The sequence below is a fragment of the Podarcis cretensis genome (assembly GCF_951804945.1).
Source record: "Podarcis cretensis genome assembly, chromosome: 12".
In the NCBI taxonomy this organism is placed as follows: domain Eukaryota; kingdom Metazoa; phylum Chordata; class Lepidosauria; order Squamata; family Lacertidae; genus Podarcis; species Podarcis cretensis.
Window position 1 is genome coordinate 49452081 of NC_137181.1, and position 18978 is coordinate 49471058.

Genomic DNA, 18978 nt, shown 5'->3' on the forward strand with positions numbered 1-18978 from the left:
CTAAGCTATAGCTTGTTTAGCTTATATGTAAATCCGGCACTGCTCTCTTCTCTCACTTGTTGACTCAACCTGCCCAGCAAAAACAAACTTTTCCATCACAACTCCTTCCTCAGAGTGGTGCATTCTGGGCAACGTGGCCAGGAGATTGGCTTAAACTTGGTTTAAAATGTACAGCTGGTTCTTAGGTTAAGACATTTAGCTAAGGCGAAAATGTAAATTAAGCTTCCAGCCGCAGTGGCAAAGTGGTGGCGTTGCAAGCGGTTTCTTGCCCAGAATGCATCACTCTTTGAACCTCTTCCCAACTCTCCCCCCCCCCAAAAAAATTACTACTTCAGTAAAACAGGTTGTGCGACCCCGTGGGAGATAATGTTAACATCTATAGAGCTGGCTCCTTGAGAATTTAATGCACCTTCAACCAATGCATTGTGGAACAAGATGGAACACAATCAACACACATCTTTTGCAAATTTCCACTTCAATACTCACCCTCTTTTGAGTTCGTTGCACGACTGAACTAACTGGGTCATTTGCTTTGGGTGGCTAGGGTATTTTCCTCCTTTCTTAAAGTAAATTGGCTTTTATGTAAATAATTTCTAGACCCGCTGCACTGAACTAATTATCTGGGTCATTCAAATTTCTGCTTCTGGAAGTAATTATGGCCTTTGGGAGTGTACTGTATAATACAGGCTTCTGATTGGAGCGGAAGGGAGAGGCCTCCTTATCTGCGTGAACAGTAGGAAGCAAGGTTAGCAAATCTTCCTTATATCCTAAGGGCCCATGTTTCATGCATAAAACTCCCATGGATCTGAATGGAAATCACACACAAACACACACATAAACCGAGAACTATATGGGGACCTTGATACCTCCGCATTGTGTCTTCCTGTTTGCCAAAACAGTCCAGAACTGTTTTCCTTGAGACCGTTTCCAACTGGTTCCTGCCCCATAGGAACCAGAGGCAACATGGCAGCCAACCCAGTTTCCAATTAGAGCATGCAGTTGTCATCTGCACAGGGGCGAGGGGTGGAATAATAGAGGTTAGGATGGTCTCATTCTCATGATTCCTCTTTTAATCCATTGCTGTGTTTACGAGCAGCCAGAGGTGTCTTTAAACTATTGTCTAGCATGACAGCTGTTCAGCTAAAAATAAGAAGGAATGCCAAACTATAGTTCTTAAGTATTGCCACAATACTTCACCTAAGCGTAACAATTCATTGTTCCCATTCAGAGGCAGACTATATTGGAGTCAGTAAAGCTATGCTGGTGCTCACCAGATGTTTTGGACTACAATTCCCATCAGCCCCAGCCTTCTTTGCCAGTGGTGATGGGAGTTGTAGTCCAAAACATCTCAAAGGAACCAGCCTGGGAAAACATGCAGTGAAAGGAAGTCTGTAAAGTAAACAGAGAGTTTTGCTTCTGCACCAAAAAAAAACCCTTCAGGTTTTGCTTGGTTCCCCCTGATCTTCTGATCTAACAACAATGGCACATGCTGCTTAATGAATTGGAATGGATCCCAAGATTGCTCACGACCAGCAGAAGGCTTTTATCCGTGTTAATCTTTTATAAACATTAAGCCCAAAATAAACAGCACGATATATCTGAATTTGAGAAAACATTGGGCCCAGCAGTTTCCAAATATGTATATTTAAGAATGCGCTTGGCACATTCCCCCTGCTCTCTTTTGCACTTTGCTTACATTTTCCTTCCTGTTATTCAGTCCCAAACTCAACTGCTGCTGAATAAAATATTTCTATTACAAAACAGAAGTCCAGCTCGAGCCTGGTCAATGTTCTACCCTCAAATACTAGGACAGCATTATATGTTCTCCCAATTACCAGGTATGCCTCCAGAGTTAATTGATTTATGAGAAATCTCTGCTAGTGGGCCTCCTATTTCATGCACCAACTCTTTTAATATTCTTAAATGAGCTTTATCTCTCCTCTCCCCACCCCTTCGTTGAAGTGCATTAAGAGCTTAAATGTCTGTAGCTCCACTGTAATAACTTCCACTTTGCCACATTTTGGTGTGTGCTTTTGTTTCAGGCACCTTTTCAGAACCGGCCAATTATGGCTGGTCCCCTTTTTGGACTGATGGGGCAGACAGTTGGGAGGCCAGCAGTAGGGGGCGCCAGAACAAATGATAGGCAGTGCCATACTTTGGTTGTAAGGAATAAGACAAGGAAGTGGAGGCTTTCTCAGGGCAGACTGGTGAGGTTGGTGGGAGCAATGCCCCATTTGCCGTAACAGGTCAGCCTCCCCTCTATTAAGCTTCTGTTGTCATTGCTTGTTGCTTTTTCTGTTATCTCCAAAGATACATATTCCAGTTCCTCATCTGTATTTGCAGCTATTTTGCAGTTTTAGAAATAGTGTACATGTCATTGAAATTCTACTCAATATTGATCCAGAGTAGATTCCAATGTATAGTTAGCAGAGTAGAAACTGAAACACATTGCAGGATTCCCCCCAAAAAACAGACCAGAGGCAATTGTACTTCATCCAGCAGAGCTTTACTGTTACTGAAGGCAAATGAGCATAATGGTCACAAATCCAATACATTCAGGATTGGCACTGTCCATAAGAAATCCAGTTGCAGCAGACTTGACTTAAACTTACAATAACTTATAATAAGTCTAAACCCTAACACTATAGCATACTATGTACAGAACACCACACCTGAAGGAAAAGAGATAGAAAGAGAAAGAGAAACCCAGGCTTCTTCTGGCCTTATTATTATAGCCAGCATGACCTTGACAGAAGAGATAAGAGAACCAGTTTAAGCCAGCTGTACTCGGCTTCTCTGAAGGAATAACCCAAACATCATGAACCTTCTGCTTGTTTCTTTCACACAGAGAAGCTTCCAGAGCTCTCTTGAATTAAGTAGAAGAGGAAAGAGCTCTACACATCAGATCAATATTTTCTGCACTAAGAAATGCAAACTGACAGTACACGATGCCAGATTTCCACACTGTGGTCTGCAAACGGGACATGAAGGCTGGCAGCACCGACCCCGCCATGTGGAAATCCCTTGCAGATGTCCACAGTGCCTGGAGACAGCCAGGTCATATCATACATCAACAGCAGCGACCGGAGGAGGAATGACAAGCTAAGAGGAGCTCAGAAAGAAGCAACACCAGGGTGCACCTGCAACACAACCAGATGCCTTCATCTGCCACATCTGCAACAAAACGTATCTCTCCCATATTGGTCTCTAGAGCCATAGCAGGGTTTATACCCTTCCAACAGTTTGACTTCACCCCCAAAATCACACTCCTCCCGAGACAGACAGATGCCAACAACACCACTATGGTCAGAGGGGTCTACACGATGCAAGATGTCCACACAATTCATACTGATCTGTTATAGAATGGCATTTATCATCCGCGAGTGTTTCTTCACTCCCTTGCCTGACCAGTTGTGGAGTTGCCTTGACACAGGGAGCCAATGGGGACCTTTAACATCACCAATGTGAAACGAGTGGCTCCTTCACGTCTCAGGTGACCCAACTCACATAGGTGAAGCCAGTCGCATGGGTGACCCAGAAACCATGAGGTGTAGAGGTCAAATGCTTTATCTGATTTCTACAAAAACTGTGAAGGGGTTCATGATAACGCAAGCATTTCCTCTGCCCATATTTAAGAGATTATAAACTTGCCGGATGCCCGCCTGTCGCCTATGAGCCACATGCTCCAGCTTTAATAAATATTTTTGACAGCTCCGGGGAGGAGTTGTCAGTGATGGAACATCGATAAACAGTGCGCTCCTGTGAGCGAAATGAAAGGTCAATTTGCCCTGAATGAAAGCTTCACATAGAGCCTAGGGACAGGATAAATTGTGTTATGTTGGCAGGGAAGGGTGTGGGCAGGGAAAGTTCAGAACATGGAGACAGAATCAAAGGATATTGGGAGGGGAGAATAATATAAGTTGAGATTTGGGCTCTGTGATGCCCTCAGTGAGACGTTAACTCCTCTTTATAAGTTCTGAAAGCTGGTGACTTACCATCTTTCCCCATCCTGCTTAGCCCTGATTTGTCCGCCATCTATCATATTACAGTATTTCTCGCTCTATAAGACTCACCAGACCACAAGACGCACCTAGTTTTTGGTGGAGTAAAACAAGAAAAGCCAGAACAGCAAGAGGGATCGCTGCGCAGTGAAAGCAGCAATCCCTCTTGCTGTTCTGGCTTCTGTGATAGCAGCGCAGCCTGCATTCGCTCCATAAGACGCACACACATTTCCCCTTACTTTTTAGAAGGGAAAAAGTGACACAAAGGCTCGACTCATAGCAAGGGACTGGCTTGTGCACCCCCCGGTACAAGTCAAGATGAGCCATTGTTGCTACTTGTGGTGTTATTAGCACTTGCCATTTGTGGAACACTTAAAGTTTTGGAGATGAGAGAGAGAGAGAGAGGGAGGGAGGGAGAGAGAGAGAAGCTGCTCTCAGCTGACTTGCAGTGTAACAGACATGGGATGGAGACAATGGAGAAGGAACGGCAAAGCAAGCAAACTCAGATGTCTATTCTCCAAAGCCCTCTTTGCAAAATTATTTATTTCATTTATGAATCAGTCCCCATGAAGCGATTTGCAACATGACAACATATAAAAACAGTTAAAACAATTGCACAAGAAAAAAAAAGACTTTATAGAAACAATTTAAAGCAACAACAGCATACACGAAAAAAATCAGTTCAGGTCCAAGACAGATACCAATGAAGGGATAAAGGTTTCAGAAGGCCTGTTGCAAGAGGAATATCTTTAGCAGAAACTGAAAAGACAATAGAGCAGTTTCCTGTCTGGTAGGCAGTGGGAGGGAGTTCCAAAGGGTAGGTCTGATTCTGACATGGTGCGGAATGGACCTCCTGATTGGATGGTATGTGTAGGGTGCCCTCTCATGCATAACACAGTGATTGGTTGGGGATGTAGGGGACAGTGGCGTAGCATGGGTTGTCAGCACCCGGAGCAAGGCAAGTAATTTGCGCCCCCTAACCCGCATGCCTGGCACCCCCCCTCCACAGTGGGCGGCGACCCGGCGGCTCGGATCGGATTTGCACAGCAGGGAGAGAGAGTGAGTGAGCCAGGTAGGGGCAGAGAGCTGCGAGTGCGAGCGCCCCCCCCCCAATGTTGCGCCCGGTGCGGCCGGCCCCCCCTGCACCCCCCACACTACGCCACTGGTAGGGGATGCAGGGAATGGAGCTTGCCTTGCAAAAAGGACATGATGACGCAGATTTACCCTCCAACTAATGGAGGAGGAAGGGACGCGGGTGGCGCTGTGGGTTAAACCACAGAGCCTAGGACTTGCCGATCAGAAGGTCGGCGGTTCAAATCCCTGCAACAGGGTGAGCTCCTGTTGCTCGGTCCCTGCTCCTGCCAATCTAGCAGTTCGAAAGCACATCAAAATGCAAGTAGATAAATAGGTACCACTCCGGCGGGAAGGTAAATGGCGTTTCCGTGCGCTGCTCTGGTTCACCAGAAGTGGCTTAGTCATGCTGGCCACATGACCCAGAAGCTGTACGCCGGCTCCCTCGGCCAAGAAAGCGAGATGAGTGCCGCAACCCCAGAGTCGGCCACGACTGGACCTAATGGTCAGGGGTCCCTTTACCTTTACCTAATGGAGGAGGGGATGTCGTGAGTCCTCTGTGTTTACTGAACTCAGATGCTGAACTCCTGAAGAAGGCTACAGTTAAACTGTCGCTCTTATGATGGCCACATTGAATGGAGAGAGTTCTGGGAGGAGAGGTGCCAAATGGCAACTGGACTCTCAGGCAATAGGGTGGGTCCCACTTTCTCCCTTTTCTGCAACCAGGTCAAATGATGCAGATAGTGATGGGAGGAGTCAAACAGCAGTAGATGTGAGAAGAGGAGCCACACACTGAGATGCAACACCCAAGGTTTGAATTAAACAAATGGTGTGTGGGTGTGGGTGTGTTGAACCATATTTCTCAGTTTTAAAGCCACCTTCTTTACCATGCCAAAACATGGCTGGGGAGAGGGCAGAATACCTGCGGGATGGGCTCCCCATGCCCCAGCCCATAGAGACCAGTAAGACTGGTTTGGGGTCAAAACAGGCCACAACTTTATTGAATACAGATGAAAGAGGTTTGGCTTGGGAATAAAGGTAAAGGTAAAGGGACCCCTGACAGTTATGTCCAGTCGTGAACGACTCTGGGGTTGCGGCGCTCATCTTGCTTTACAGGCCGAGGGAGCCGGCGTTTGTCCGCTCCACAGACAGTTTTTCCAGCTCACGGAAACACTGTTTACCTTCCCGCCAGAGCGGTACCTATTAATCTACTTGCACTTTTTTTTTGGCGTGCTTTCAGATTGCCAGGTTGGCAGGAGCTGGGACTGAGCAACGGGAACTCACCCCGTCGTGGGGATTCGAACCACTGACCTTTTGATCAGCAAGCTCAAGGCTCAGTGATTTAGACCACAGCGCCACTTGCGTCCTTTGGCTTGGGCATGGGGCAATCTAAATACTTACATCCTGCCCGCCGGAAGTGATGCATGGTCAATCCAGGCGGGGGTTCCTAAGACTTACATCATATAGGGTGACCCCCACAGAGACTGTTGTTTGGGGGAGTGCCTTTGGCTCTGGCCCCGCCAGGGCACATGGACATGGCCATTCCTCCTGGATCCCTTTAATGGGATACCCCAGCATTTGGAGGGGCAGGCAGAGGTAATAATAATAATAATAATAATAATAATAATAATAATAATAATTTATTTATTTATACCCCGCCCATCTGGCTGGGTTTCTCCAGCCACTCTGGGCGGCTTCCAACAAAACACTAAAATACAATAACCTATTAAACTGCCTTCAGATGTCTTCTAAAAGTTTGGTAGTTATTTTTCTCTTTGACATCTGGTGGGAGGGCGTTCCACAGGGCGGGCGCCACTACCGAGAAGGCCCTCTGCCTGGTTCCCTGTAACTTGGCTTTTCACAGTGAGGGAACCACCAGAAGGCCCTCGGCACTGGACCTCAGCATCCGGGCAGAACGATGGGGGTGGAGACGCTCCTTCAGGTATACTGGACCGAGGCCGTTTAAGGCTTTAAAGGTCAGCACCAATACTTTGAATTGTGCTCAGAAATGTACTGGGAGCCAGTGTAGGTCTTTCAAGACCGGTGTTATATGGTCTCGGCGGCTGCTCCCAGTCACCAGTCTAGCTGCCGCATTCTGGATTAGTTGTAGTTTCCGGGTCACCTTCGAAGGTAGCCCCACATAGAGCGCATTGCAGTAGTCCAAGCGACAGATAACCAGAGCATACACCACTCTGGCGAGACAGTCTGTGGGCAGGTAGGGTCTCAGCCTGCGTACCAGATGGAGCTGATAAACAGCTGCCCTGGACACAACCTCCCCTCCATCCAAAACAGAGGATTGCCCCAATGCCCAACCAGTTGTGATGATTGCTGTGAGGTAGGCAAAACCACTGGGTCAGTGCCAATTAGCCCGGTGGGCAAATTCCTACCTGGCCCCATTAAGAGCAGCAACCACCATAGCCACAGCAAAGTCATTGACTATCAGCTTAAACCGAGGGTAGGTAGGCAGGGAAAATCTTGGCAAAGGAACAAACAGGTAGTGCCCCAGGTGTGGGCTTCTCAAATGGGGCAAGGGGCGGATCCGAGGGTCGCCTACCTGCTCTGTCGGCTCCACCCCCTGGCACAGCCCAAGTCCCCAGCCTGCACCCCCATTCGCCAAAGCAGGGTGCAAGCAAAAATATAAAAAATAAAATAAAATTGGGAGGATGCTAAATGAGAATTGCCAGTGCTCTAAATCTATCTGTAGAACTTTAGTTTTTGTGTGTGTTCTTTTTGCTAGGAGCCAGATAGGCAGTTCATTAAATCCACACGATTTGTATGCTTTCATAACAACATAGTTACATGCCCAACACAAGAATCTATCAAATTCTGTTTATAAGGATTATTGATATATCAGTTGACTGAGATTTAGAGGACTATATGCAGCCCCAGAGTCAAAACTCTGGCGGATTTTACACCAGTCTTTTAAAATAAAGAGATTCTGGGGAAGTAAGAAGACGCTCGGCTAATGTGAAAATAAATGCATGTCTTGAAAAGTGGTATAAAGAGATATTTTATTTGCAGCCATTTACCCTGTAAAGACATGAATTCTCAATCTCTGTTGCTACATAGCATTACACTGGAAATAAAGTGCCTTGTGTGAATGACAGTAATTGTTTTAAACCAAAATCTAAACTCTCATTTTAAGAAATAAGAGTGTTGCCTGAGAAACAAAGGCGACGACAGATACTGCATTTCACACAGAGAGAGAGAGGGGGAGGGAGGGATTTGTTTATTATATTTTCTTCCTGGTCAAGTTTATTACCTCCACTGCAATGGGATTTCTCATTTGGATGGTCGTCAGCAAACCGGATAAATTAATCATTCTGTGCCCAGTATTGTCTTCTAAAGGAGAACACCAGATTTCCAATCACACAGGGTAAGTTGAATAAATGCCCTGTAGGAACTGTGCAAAACCTGAACCTGGAACTAACATTCTTTCCTGCTTAACTTCATCAAAAAGAGCTATCTTTAGGGGCAATCACTCAATATATATATTTTTTTTTTTAAAAAAAAAAAATGTTTACGGGTGTACCATTCATTGTCTTGTTCTTAATTTGAAAGGGCTGTGTGAAACCTGTAAAGCCAGGCCTCAAAACTGGCCTGGTCTTGCAGGATTTATTTATTTAATTTATATATCACTTCAAACTCCAATACAAATCTCTGAGCGGTTTACAAATCCCAACCGAAAGGAATTAATGTAAGAAATACAAAACAAATTCCCCATTCAAAAGGAAACAATACTGCTACTGGTTGTCATCATTGCAATTCCACATTTTAAGTAACATAATGAGATAAATCTCTCTGAACAATGTGCATGAGTAAAACAACTAAAAACCAGAAATGCGGATCATATACAAAACATTAAAAAATGCATTGATACATGTAATGGTTGTAAGGGGTTACTTGTGAGTAAGTTGCCTGCAATTTCAGTCAGATTGCTTGGTTCACCATGCCTTGGCTGACAGCCCACACTCCGTGGCCGGTCAGTCGCTTGCAGAATCCGTCAGTGGGCGTTTCTTGAACCTCTTCCAGCATAAGAGCTGTTTGACGCCAAGTCTCCTCCTACTTTCCCTGCGTGGAACTCGTCTGCGCAAGTAAGGGGAAGTCAGAGGCGTGTCAGCGCTCTCTCCACTAGTCTCTGGTGAAGGGTCTTAGAGCCCTGTCTCCAAGTCCTCCATCTCCTTCTCTTCTCTACTGGTGTTACGCTGAATTCCTTCCCCCCTGCTGGTCCCCTCTCCTGCATTGTTTTGGAGCCTTGCCTCCACCTCTCGCTCTGATGTCAGTTCCCTGACAATACATCAAAATGCAACGTAATCACAATATAGCATTTAAGAAACTTGTTGATATTGCAAAAAGGAACATGTAATGCAGTCACCAAAATCATTCACCTACATTTACAGGACATGAGGGAAAGTAGGTCATTCGAATGTGCTAAGCACCATGCATGACCTGCCCTGACCCCTTAAGAACAGCTGTCAACATTTCCCTTTTTTAAAGGGAAATTCCCTTATTCCGAATAGGATTCCTCGCAAGACTAGGGAAAAGTTGACAGCTATGCTTAAGATGGAGTGAGCTACATACACAAGGAAAGAAAGAAAAGGCGAATTTTCCTGCACCCCAATTTAAATGTTACAGCTTCCCCTGGGGGCTCATGGTTTCGCAAAGCCGGTCCCTGATACAGTCATACCTCGGGATGAATACGCTTCAGGTTAAGCATTTTTGGGTTGCGCTCCGCGGTGACCCAGAAGTAACGGAACACGCAGATGCTCAAAATGACATTATTATTATTATTATTATTATTATTATTATTATTATTTATTTGTACCCCGCCTATCTGGCTGGGTTTCCCTAGCCACTCTGGGCAGCTTCCACAGAGACCAAAAATACACTAAAATGTCACACATTAAAAACTTCCTTGAACAGGGCTGCCTTAAGATATCTTCTGAATGTCAGGTAGTTGTTTATCGCTTTGACATCTGATGGGAGGGCGTTCCACAGGGCGGGCGCCACCACCGAGAAGGCCCTCTGCCTGGTTCCCTGTAACTTGGCTTCTCGCAGTGAGGGAACCGCCAGAAGGCCCTCGGCGCTTGACCTCAGCGTCCAGGCAGAACGATGGGGGTGGAGACGTTCCTTCAGGTATACTGGGCTGAGGTCGTTTAGGGCTTTAAAGGTCAACACCAACACTTTGAATTGTGCTTGGAAACATACTGGGAGCCAATGTAGGTCTTTCAAGACCGGTGTTATGAGGTCTTGGCGGCCGCCCCCGTGTAGTCGCGTGTTACGTTTGCTTCAGGATGCGAACGGGGCTCCGGAACGGATCCCATTCGCATCCAGAGGTACCACTGTATTTGAACATTCCTGTTCTTACCCCATCCCTTGGCAGCAGGCCTATTGTGCAATTTAAGGATAACTTGTTTGGCTCTCATCTATAAGGCGATAAGATACAGTGCCATAAATACAGTGTTTTCTGCATCGACGTTTACTGCCAGGCAACCTCTAGCCAGTATTTTATTATTTGTTCCAAAGCCAAGAAGAATGGGCTTCAGATCGTATCTTTGTTTGGTCTTATTGAACATTTCAACTCTGTGCCATCAAGAGATAAATATAACCTTCTGTTATCTGAAATTTAGAATGAAAATATGGCCCCCTCTGTAACCTAATGCTTCTCCCACAGTATACCATGATTTCGCCCAGAAGTTCATCTGAGAGAGCCAAGCTACATATTACACAGCAATTGTCTCTGCCCTTTTTGGGGGCACAACTTTGAAACACTATGGAAGGGGAAGCTCCTTTGGGGAAATGATCTGGAGCTAGGAAAAAGCAGGCTGAGAAAGGGGCCTACCACTCCCAATCTCTTCCTTTGGAAACACCCTTTCCTGTTCAAAAAGGACACGCCATGTGTTTGGATACAACAGCATTTCCCAACCTGGTGCCCAGATGTTGTTAGATGTCATCTCTCAACATTTCAGTCCCTTAGGAAGGGGGTTGGAAATAAAACTGCCAATATCCGAAGGCCATAGTGCAAATCTACAGTGTGACCGCATTTGGGGTGCTGCGTACAGTTCTGGTTGGAGTGTTTGGGAGCTTTTCGTTCAGAGAAAATGCAAGTAAGAGGTGACTTGAGAGAAGGGAATAAAAGGGCATGTGGCTTGGAGAAAGCAGACAAAGAAAAGTTTTCTCCCTCTCTCATAACACTAAGAACAGTCAACATCCAACGAAGATGAGTGTTGGAAGATTCAGGACAGATGATGATGATGATAACAATATTATTACCTGCTGCCTTGTGGGACATCTTCAGGAGAAGAAAAAGTTTCTACACAAATCCAGAGTGGCATTTTGTACGCCTCCTTCAGGCAACTCCTGTAGCCAAGCTGGTGCCAAATGTATTGCTCTGCTTTCCTTTGGACCATATCAGAAAGGCCGAGAAGAAGGAGGAGGAGGAGGAGGAGGAGTTTGGACTTGATATCCCACCTTTCACTCCCCTTAAGGAGTCTCAAAGCAGCTAACAATCTCCTTTCCCTTCCTCCCCCACAACAAACACTCACAGAGTGAGGCTGAGAGACTTCAGAGAAGTGTCACTAGCCCAGCAGCTGCATGTGGAGGAGTGGGGAAGCGAACCCGGTTCACCAGATTACAAGTCTACCGCTCTTAACCACTGCACCACGCTGAAGTCTTGTTGTCTAAAAAGCCCGGTGTTATGTAGTGAAGTTTCACCCTGGGCCAGCAGGGGGATACTGTATATAGTTTTCACTCAGGTCTGTAGATAGTTTTCCCTCAGGTCCACGTCAGTTATTTTAGGCGGGAACTCTGGGCTGTTGTTGTTACAATGTTGACAGCCGGCTGCCTATAAAAGCAGGCCGGCTGAGCTGTTTGCAGGCAGTTCTATTCCAGCTTACAAAAATAAAGAGCTACTTGGAGAAATCGCTGTGTCGTCTGCTATGTCAACCCACAACTTAACACCCAGGACCTCCAAACACACTGCCCAGGCTTGCACCCCAGAGAGGCCACTTTGGTGCTGCTAAAACAATGCAGGAGGCAGAAGTTATGAGTTACTAGCCTCTGCAGCCACAGCAGGTGCTGCGATTCTCCAGCGGTTTGACCGCCAGAAGCGCACTCCATCGTCTCTCGAGACAGACGGATGCCAACAAAAATAATATATTTATTTATACTCCGCCACCCCCATGGGACTCGAGATAACAGAAAGTATTTCTGAATGCAGAGCATAGTTAAACTATGAAAAACTCACTTTCACAGTGACGGCTGCCAATTTTAAAAGATAATTAGATACATTCACGGAGAATAGCATATTAACTGTATGTTTCTAAATACCAGTTTGCTGGGAATCAAGGAAGAAGAGAGTGCTCTTGTGCTTGGGTCCTACTTGAAGTGTCGTTGTGAATATAAAGAGAGAAAGAGGAAACCATTTGACCAACCCCCTTGAGGAGGAAGAGCAGGATAGGAATGGAATAAATAGGTTTATACTGAAGCTGTTTTTTGGGACGCGGGTGGCGTTGTGGGTTAAACCACAGAGCCTAGGACTTGCCGATCAGAAGGTCGGCGGTTCGAATCCCCGTGTCGGGGTGAGCTCCTGTTGCTCAGTCCCTGCTCCTGCCCACCTAGCAGTTCAAAAGCACGTCAAAGTGCAAGTAGATAAATAGGTACCGCTCCGGCGGGAAGGTAACCGGCGTTTCCGTGCGCTGCTCTGGTTCGCCAGAAGCGGCTTAGTCAATTTAAAAATGCAAAGAGTAAATATGGCAAATGCACCTATAAACCTATGTATCGTCCAGGTGGCCTTATCAGGGAGGGAGCAGCAGTTGGTTGTAGCTCATTGTTGAACGCCCATTCCACAAGAAGACTAAGATTGCCTCTGTGTCGTGTGTGGAAAAGCTCAAATGGTTCCAGTCATAACCCCTATAATTAATAATGCCTTTTATTCAAATTGAAGAAGAGAGGGGCACATAAAGGTGAGAAGAGATTGTCTTGTTTTGGAAGAGGAGGACATTTCAAAAGCAAACTCCATGATTATCCAGGCATTAAATAACCTGGTATAATTTCTCTGTGTGCTCTGCTCTTTCTCTCCCGTTAATTCCTCCTGAAGTTTATAGCGATCGTTCATTTCTCTGGCAGCATGAAACAGATGATAGCAGAACTCCCCTTTTGTTTTGGGTTTTGCTTTGGCTCTCTATCTAGCCTTTGCTGGAAGACCAGGAAAAGTCAGGGGAGGGGGAAAACTGCTGTCTTCCCCCGTGGTACTCAGCACTAAAGTAGCAAGCGTGCTTCTGAACCCTGATCCTTCTCCCTATGCGCTTTAAAGGGGTAATTAAGTGGATTTATGCTCGCCAGGAAAAATTCAGAGAGTGCAGGGAGTTGGGTGTGTGTGTGTGTGAAGACAGAGCATATGGAAACAAGCACACTTATCTGCCTAATCCTGTTACTCGTAATCTGGAAAGCACTGGATTCTGTGGACTGAGAAATGATTTGAGGAGGCTGGGAATGGGATTTGACTTTTTTGTTTGTTTGTTTGTTTGTTTCCTTGAGGTGCATTAAATGACTGCAATGTCCGCTATTGTTTAGTGACCTTTCATGAGTAGAGTGCAACTTGGGTGCAAATTTACAGCTATCTTTTCATCTCACTTTGGAAAATAAGGAGACTGGTGTTAATTACAACCCATAGTATTCCCCTGGTGTCAGCTAGTTATGTTGGTGATAGACTGCTATCTGCAGTTCATAGCTTGGGGGTACTCCTGGATCCTTTGCTGTCGCTCAAGGCTCAGGTGGCCTCAGTGGCCTGGAGTGCCCTCCATCAGCTTTGGCTGGTGGCCCAGCTACACCCCATTCTGGACAGGGATAGCCTAACTACTGTTGTCTATGCTCTGGTAACCTCAAGGTTAGATTACTGCAACACATTATACGGAGGGTTCAGACACTTCAGCTAGTGCATAATTCAGCAGCCAGGTTGCTCACTGGAGCAATACAATTTGAGCATATTACAGTCATACCTCAGAAGTCAAACAGAATCCATTCCCGAAGTCCATTCAACTTCCAAAACATTTGGATACCAAGGCACAGCTTCCGATTGGCTGCAGGAAGCTCCTGCAGCCAATCGGAAGCCACAACAGACATTCGGGTTCCAAGGAACATTCGCAAACCAGAACAATCACTTCCGGGTTCAGGAGCCAAAACATTCGTCTCGCAAGGCGTTCGACTTCAGATGTACGACTGTACACCGATCCTGGTCCAACTGCACTAGCTACCAATTAGTTTCTGGGCCCAATTCTAAGTGCTGGTTTTGACCTATAAAGCCTTAAATGGCTCAGGACCGCAATACCTCAAGGACCGCCTCTTTCCATATGAAGCTGCCCGGACCCTGAGATCATCTTCTGAGGCCCTTCTTTGTGTGCCTCCTCCTCGAGAGGTCCAGAGGCTGGCAACACGAGAACGGGGCCTTCTCTGCAGTGGCTCCCCATCTGTGGAATGCTCTCCCCAGGGAAGTTCACCTGGCGCCTTCATTATACACCTTTAGGTGCCAGGCAAAAACGTTCCTTTTTAACCAGGCCTTTGGTTGATCTGTTTTACATCCTATCCTTGAGAGCCAGTGTGGTGTAGTGGTTAAGAGCGGTAGTCTCGTAATCTGGCGAACCAGGTTCGATTCCCCGCTCCTCCACATGCAGCTGCTGGGTGACCTTGGGCCAGTCACACTTCTCTCAGCCCCACTCACCTCACAGAGTGTTTATTGTGGGGGAGGAAGGGAAAGGAGAATGTTAGCCGCTTTGAAACTCCTTAAAGGGAGTGAAAGGCGGGATATCAAATCCAAACTCTTCTTCTTCTTCTATGCCCTTTTAAAACGTGGTTTTTTGGGGTACATTCTTTCACCTTTGGTGGACGTGCCCAAGGATTAAGGCTTTCTGGGAGATGATATATAATGAAATGAAAAAAGTATTTAAATATACCTTTCTGAAGAAACCAGAGGCCTTTCTCCTGGGCATGGTCGGCCAATTGGAGTTAAAGAAGGACAGAACTTTCTTCATGTACGCCACAACAGCAGCAAGAATACTAATTGCAAAGTATTGAAAGACACAAGATCTACCCACCCTGGAAGAATGGCAGATGAAAGTAATGGACTATATGGAACTGGCGGAAATGACTGGCAGAATCCGAGACCAGGGAGAAGAGTCGGTGGAAGAAGATTGGAAGAAATTTAAAGATTATTTAAAGAAACATTGTAAAATTAATGAATGTTAATATGATGTCGGAATGAAACGAAGCGGTTTTAGTAATAAGGTTAAAAAGGAATATGTAAAAATGGATTGATAATAGATGAAAATATAATGTTATAATATGTTAAGATAAAGAGCTAAGATAAAATAAAGAGGGAAAGGATTTGCTGAATTAACTATTCGAACAGGAAAACAAAAAAGGGAGGTGTGAGGGAGTCATGGAAACAAGTAAATGAATTATAAGACATAGAAAGAGGGATTTATTTTTAACTGTTTTTATTTTTTCTGTATTTTGTATTTCTTGTATTGTATTGCATTGTATTGTTTAATTCTTTTTCTTTTCTTTTGTAATCTTTAAATTGCTAATAAATATTATATATAAAAAAAAAAAAACGTGTTTTTTTGGGGGGGCTATTGGGTTGTTGTTTTTATTTTTATTATGTCTTTTGTGGTTTTATATCTTTATTTTATTTTGTGAACTGCCCTGAGACCCCCAGGTATAGGGTAGTATATTAATAACAATAATAATGACTTGCCCAGCTGTGAGGATGGGTCTAAGGCCTCTAGCTTTTGGGTCTCCAGCTTTGGAACTTAAATTCCCATCATGGAATGGGGATGATGGGAATTGTAATCCAAAAACAGTTGAGAACCTAGGTTTGGGAAACAAAGCATTATACTGAGGCAGACCTACCGGTCACTCTAGCTCATATTGCATGCAATGGCTGGCAGTGATTCGTCAAGGTTTCATGTAGGAGTTTCTCCCAGCCTGGAAGTGTCAGGGGTTGAACCAGAGACCTTCTGCAGGCAAGATAGATGATCTACCACTGAGCTATGGCAGCTTTGGGGCCTTTGTGCCCATGTATTAATGGGCTAGGCTCAAACTTAAATGACCTCATAGAGAAATTCATGGAGATAAAGTGTAAGGGCACCATTCATTAGGGGTAAAACTATCACTCCATAGACTGTCTCCTGGCAGGGAAGTACCATTGTGCTGTAACAGAGGAGGGAAGAAAAGGGATGCAGAGCAGTAACTTTTGGCACAATCTCTCCTTGCAGCTGCTTATTGGGAGAAATTGTAATAAAGAACTTGTACCTGAGTTTGCTTATTTCCTCCTCCCCTCCAATCCATGTTCCTTTCATGCCGCGCCTTTTCAGATTCTAAACCTGAGAGCAGGAACTTTTTTTTTCTATTTAAGGATCTATAAATCAGCCTGGGGGGATGCGGGTGGCGCTGTGGTCTAAACCACTGAGCCTAGGGCTCGCCGATCAGGAGGTCGGTGGTTTGAATCCCCGCAACAGGGTGAGCTCCCATTGTTCGGTCCCAGCTTCTGCCCACCTAGCAGTTCAAAAGCACCTCAAAATGCAAGTAGATAAATAGGTACCGCTCCGGCGGGAAGGTAAACGGCGTTTCTGTGCACTGCTCTGGTTCACCAGAAGCGGCTTAGTCATGCTGGCCTAGCTCCCTCGGCCAGTAAAGCAAGATGAAATCGTCCGCTACTGGACCAAACGGTCAGGGGTCCCTTTACCTTTAAACCAGCCTGGGAGCCTTCCCCTGTACCCATTGTTCCTATCAAGTTTCCAAGGTGCAACTTTTTATTTTATTTTTTTAAAAGGTGGGTTTGTTGGGCAAGGATGCTGATCTTTAATCCGCTTTAAAAATGCAAATCTAAAGTTCTGGGTCACGCTTGGATCCTTCCTGCAAAATACGGAGTCTGGAGGCATTTTTCAAAGGACTAGGTGTGCTTCTGAAAGCGGAATTGCTCCTGCAATCAGGAGTTCACTGCAAATAATTGCGGTACCTTTTCTTCCTCTTGTTTCCAGCTGCAGTCAGAAAAATGCGGCTCAGAATTAGGGCACAAGAAAGGGCCTCCCCCCCTTCCTTTTTCTATGTCCTCCTTCCCTCTCCTGAAATCTGCTGGGAGCCAGCTGCTGTTGCTCCATTAGGTTTAACACCTCCAAACCCAGCCCACGCTATCAGCACTCACATGTTCTCCCCTGTAATAATAGGGCTGGGGATTGGGGAAGAGAAGAAAGCAGGTTCTGCTGAAACCTGGGAGCTCCTTCTCCCCCCCCCCCCTTTCCCACATAGTAAATGTTGTGAGAAGAAGTACTCACCACCTATCAGCCTGTGCAGGATGAAAGTAAACATCCCAGGTTCTTTATCACAGTGGAAAGGAGGGGACAGAGATGGTTTTCTAATGGTTTGATTTCACAGGCTTTTCTGCCGCTTAAGTACTATTCAACTTCTTCCAAATCTCCAGAGGGGGAGTTTCCATGTGGCCAGGCAGGTCTGTTTTTATCAGCTCAGCCAGATCATACAAAAAAAAGGCCCTATCTGACCAGCTATCTAGCTAAACCCTGGCAGAGATGCAAACAATAGGTTACTTCTTCCACTTCCAAGATTACACATAAAAATAAAATAATACGCGTTGCTTTCATCCCATACATTCAGAAGCAACCACTACACTTATCTCTTTCTTTCTCGACTTCAGGGGCTATCGCGTCTTCTTAATAAGGATTTGCACCTGGGAATTGCAAGCGTCAGCCGCAGATACAACTTCTTTCTGATAGTGAAGAAACAATTTTGGTTGCAGCTTAGGAACACGGGAAACTGCCTTGTATTCGGTCAAACCACCTGTCCATTCAGTTCAATACTGTCAACAGTGACAGGCATCGGCAGGAGTCTGGAAATATTGGGGAATGACGCCAGATACCGAGGTTTGAGCAGGATGAGGAGGGGAAAGAGATGCTGAAGAAATCAATGTGGAAACCTTTCTGCAATCTACTAGCATAATCCTTGGAGATGGGGTGGCCGTGTTCAGAGGAAAGCTCACCTCCCCGTTAGCAAGCTTTCTCACTGAGAACTTTTGATTAGGTGCAAGGGTAATTATAGTGAATTAACTTGGTGGTGACATTTTGAAAATGATGTGCTATGCACACAGCATCACTGGCGAGTTCTCACAGGATTCTTAGTGCTGGAGAAAGAACCTGGACTTTTCTCTCCCAGAAAAGCATATGTGCATTTAACAGTCTCAGGACAGAAGGTTCATTGGAACCACACGAGAAGCAAATATTAAGCTACATGCCGCTCAAATGCAAGGAGTTCAGATAAAAGCCAAATTAAGCCAATAAAACACAATTAAGATGAAGGAAAGAGAATTCCTCTTTGGAGTGGACATATCCTGCGACACCAGATTTATTTGAGGATCTGGCGTGGGCTTGGCAAACCACACTGCCCAAAGGAAACAAAATCAACCACAACATCAAAGCCGTCAAACTGACCTGAACAACATAAAAGACCCAGTCATAGGGAGGTGATGTGCATTGTTCCCAACATAGGAGCCTACTCCTAGGGGCCATGGTCCCTTTGCCCCCCCCCCCATTACATATTTGAGGGAACTGTCCTCGTCCCCCCAGTTGATGGGAATTGCCATTCAAATGGTGTGTGTGTGCCACATCTTGCAATCGATTATGTGGAGTGGGGCTTGTCTGGGCCCTCCCAATATTTTATTTAAGTTGGCACCCCTGGTTGCCAATGAGCAGGAGGAAGTGACACTTCCCTAAACCACTTCCTAATCAGGACTCCACTAGTATAAAACACTTTTCCCAGAGGAAGAAATCTTCCCGGGCCATGAAGGGCATATGAAATCCACACTGTGACTTCCCAAGTTGTTGGAAGCAAGTTATTG

At 45.6% G+C, this 18978-nt stretch overlaps 1 long non-coding RNA gene across 1 annotated transcript; it reads left to right on the forward strand.

Annotated features, from left to right (window-relative positions):
• Nucleotides 1-5675: 5675 nt before the first annotated feature.
• Nucleotides 5676-18366, forward strand: LOC307199590. Its single transcript, XR_013832089.1, has 2 exons — nucleotides 5676-5883; nucleotides 17782-18366. It is a non-coding gene; the product is annotated as an uncharacterized lncRNA (long non-coding RNA).
• Nucleotides 18367-18978: the final 612 nt, after the last annotated feature.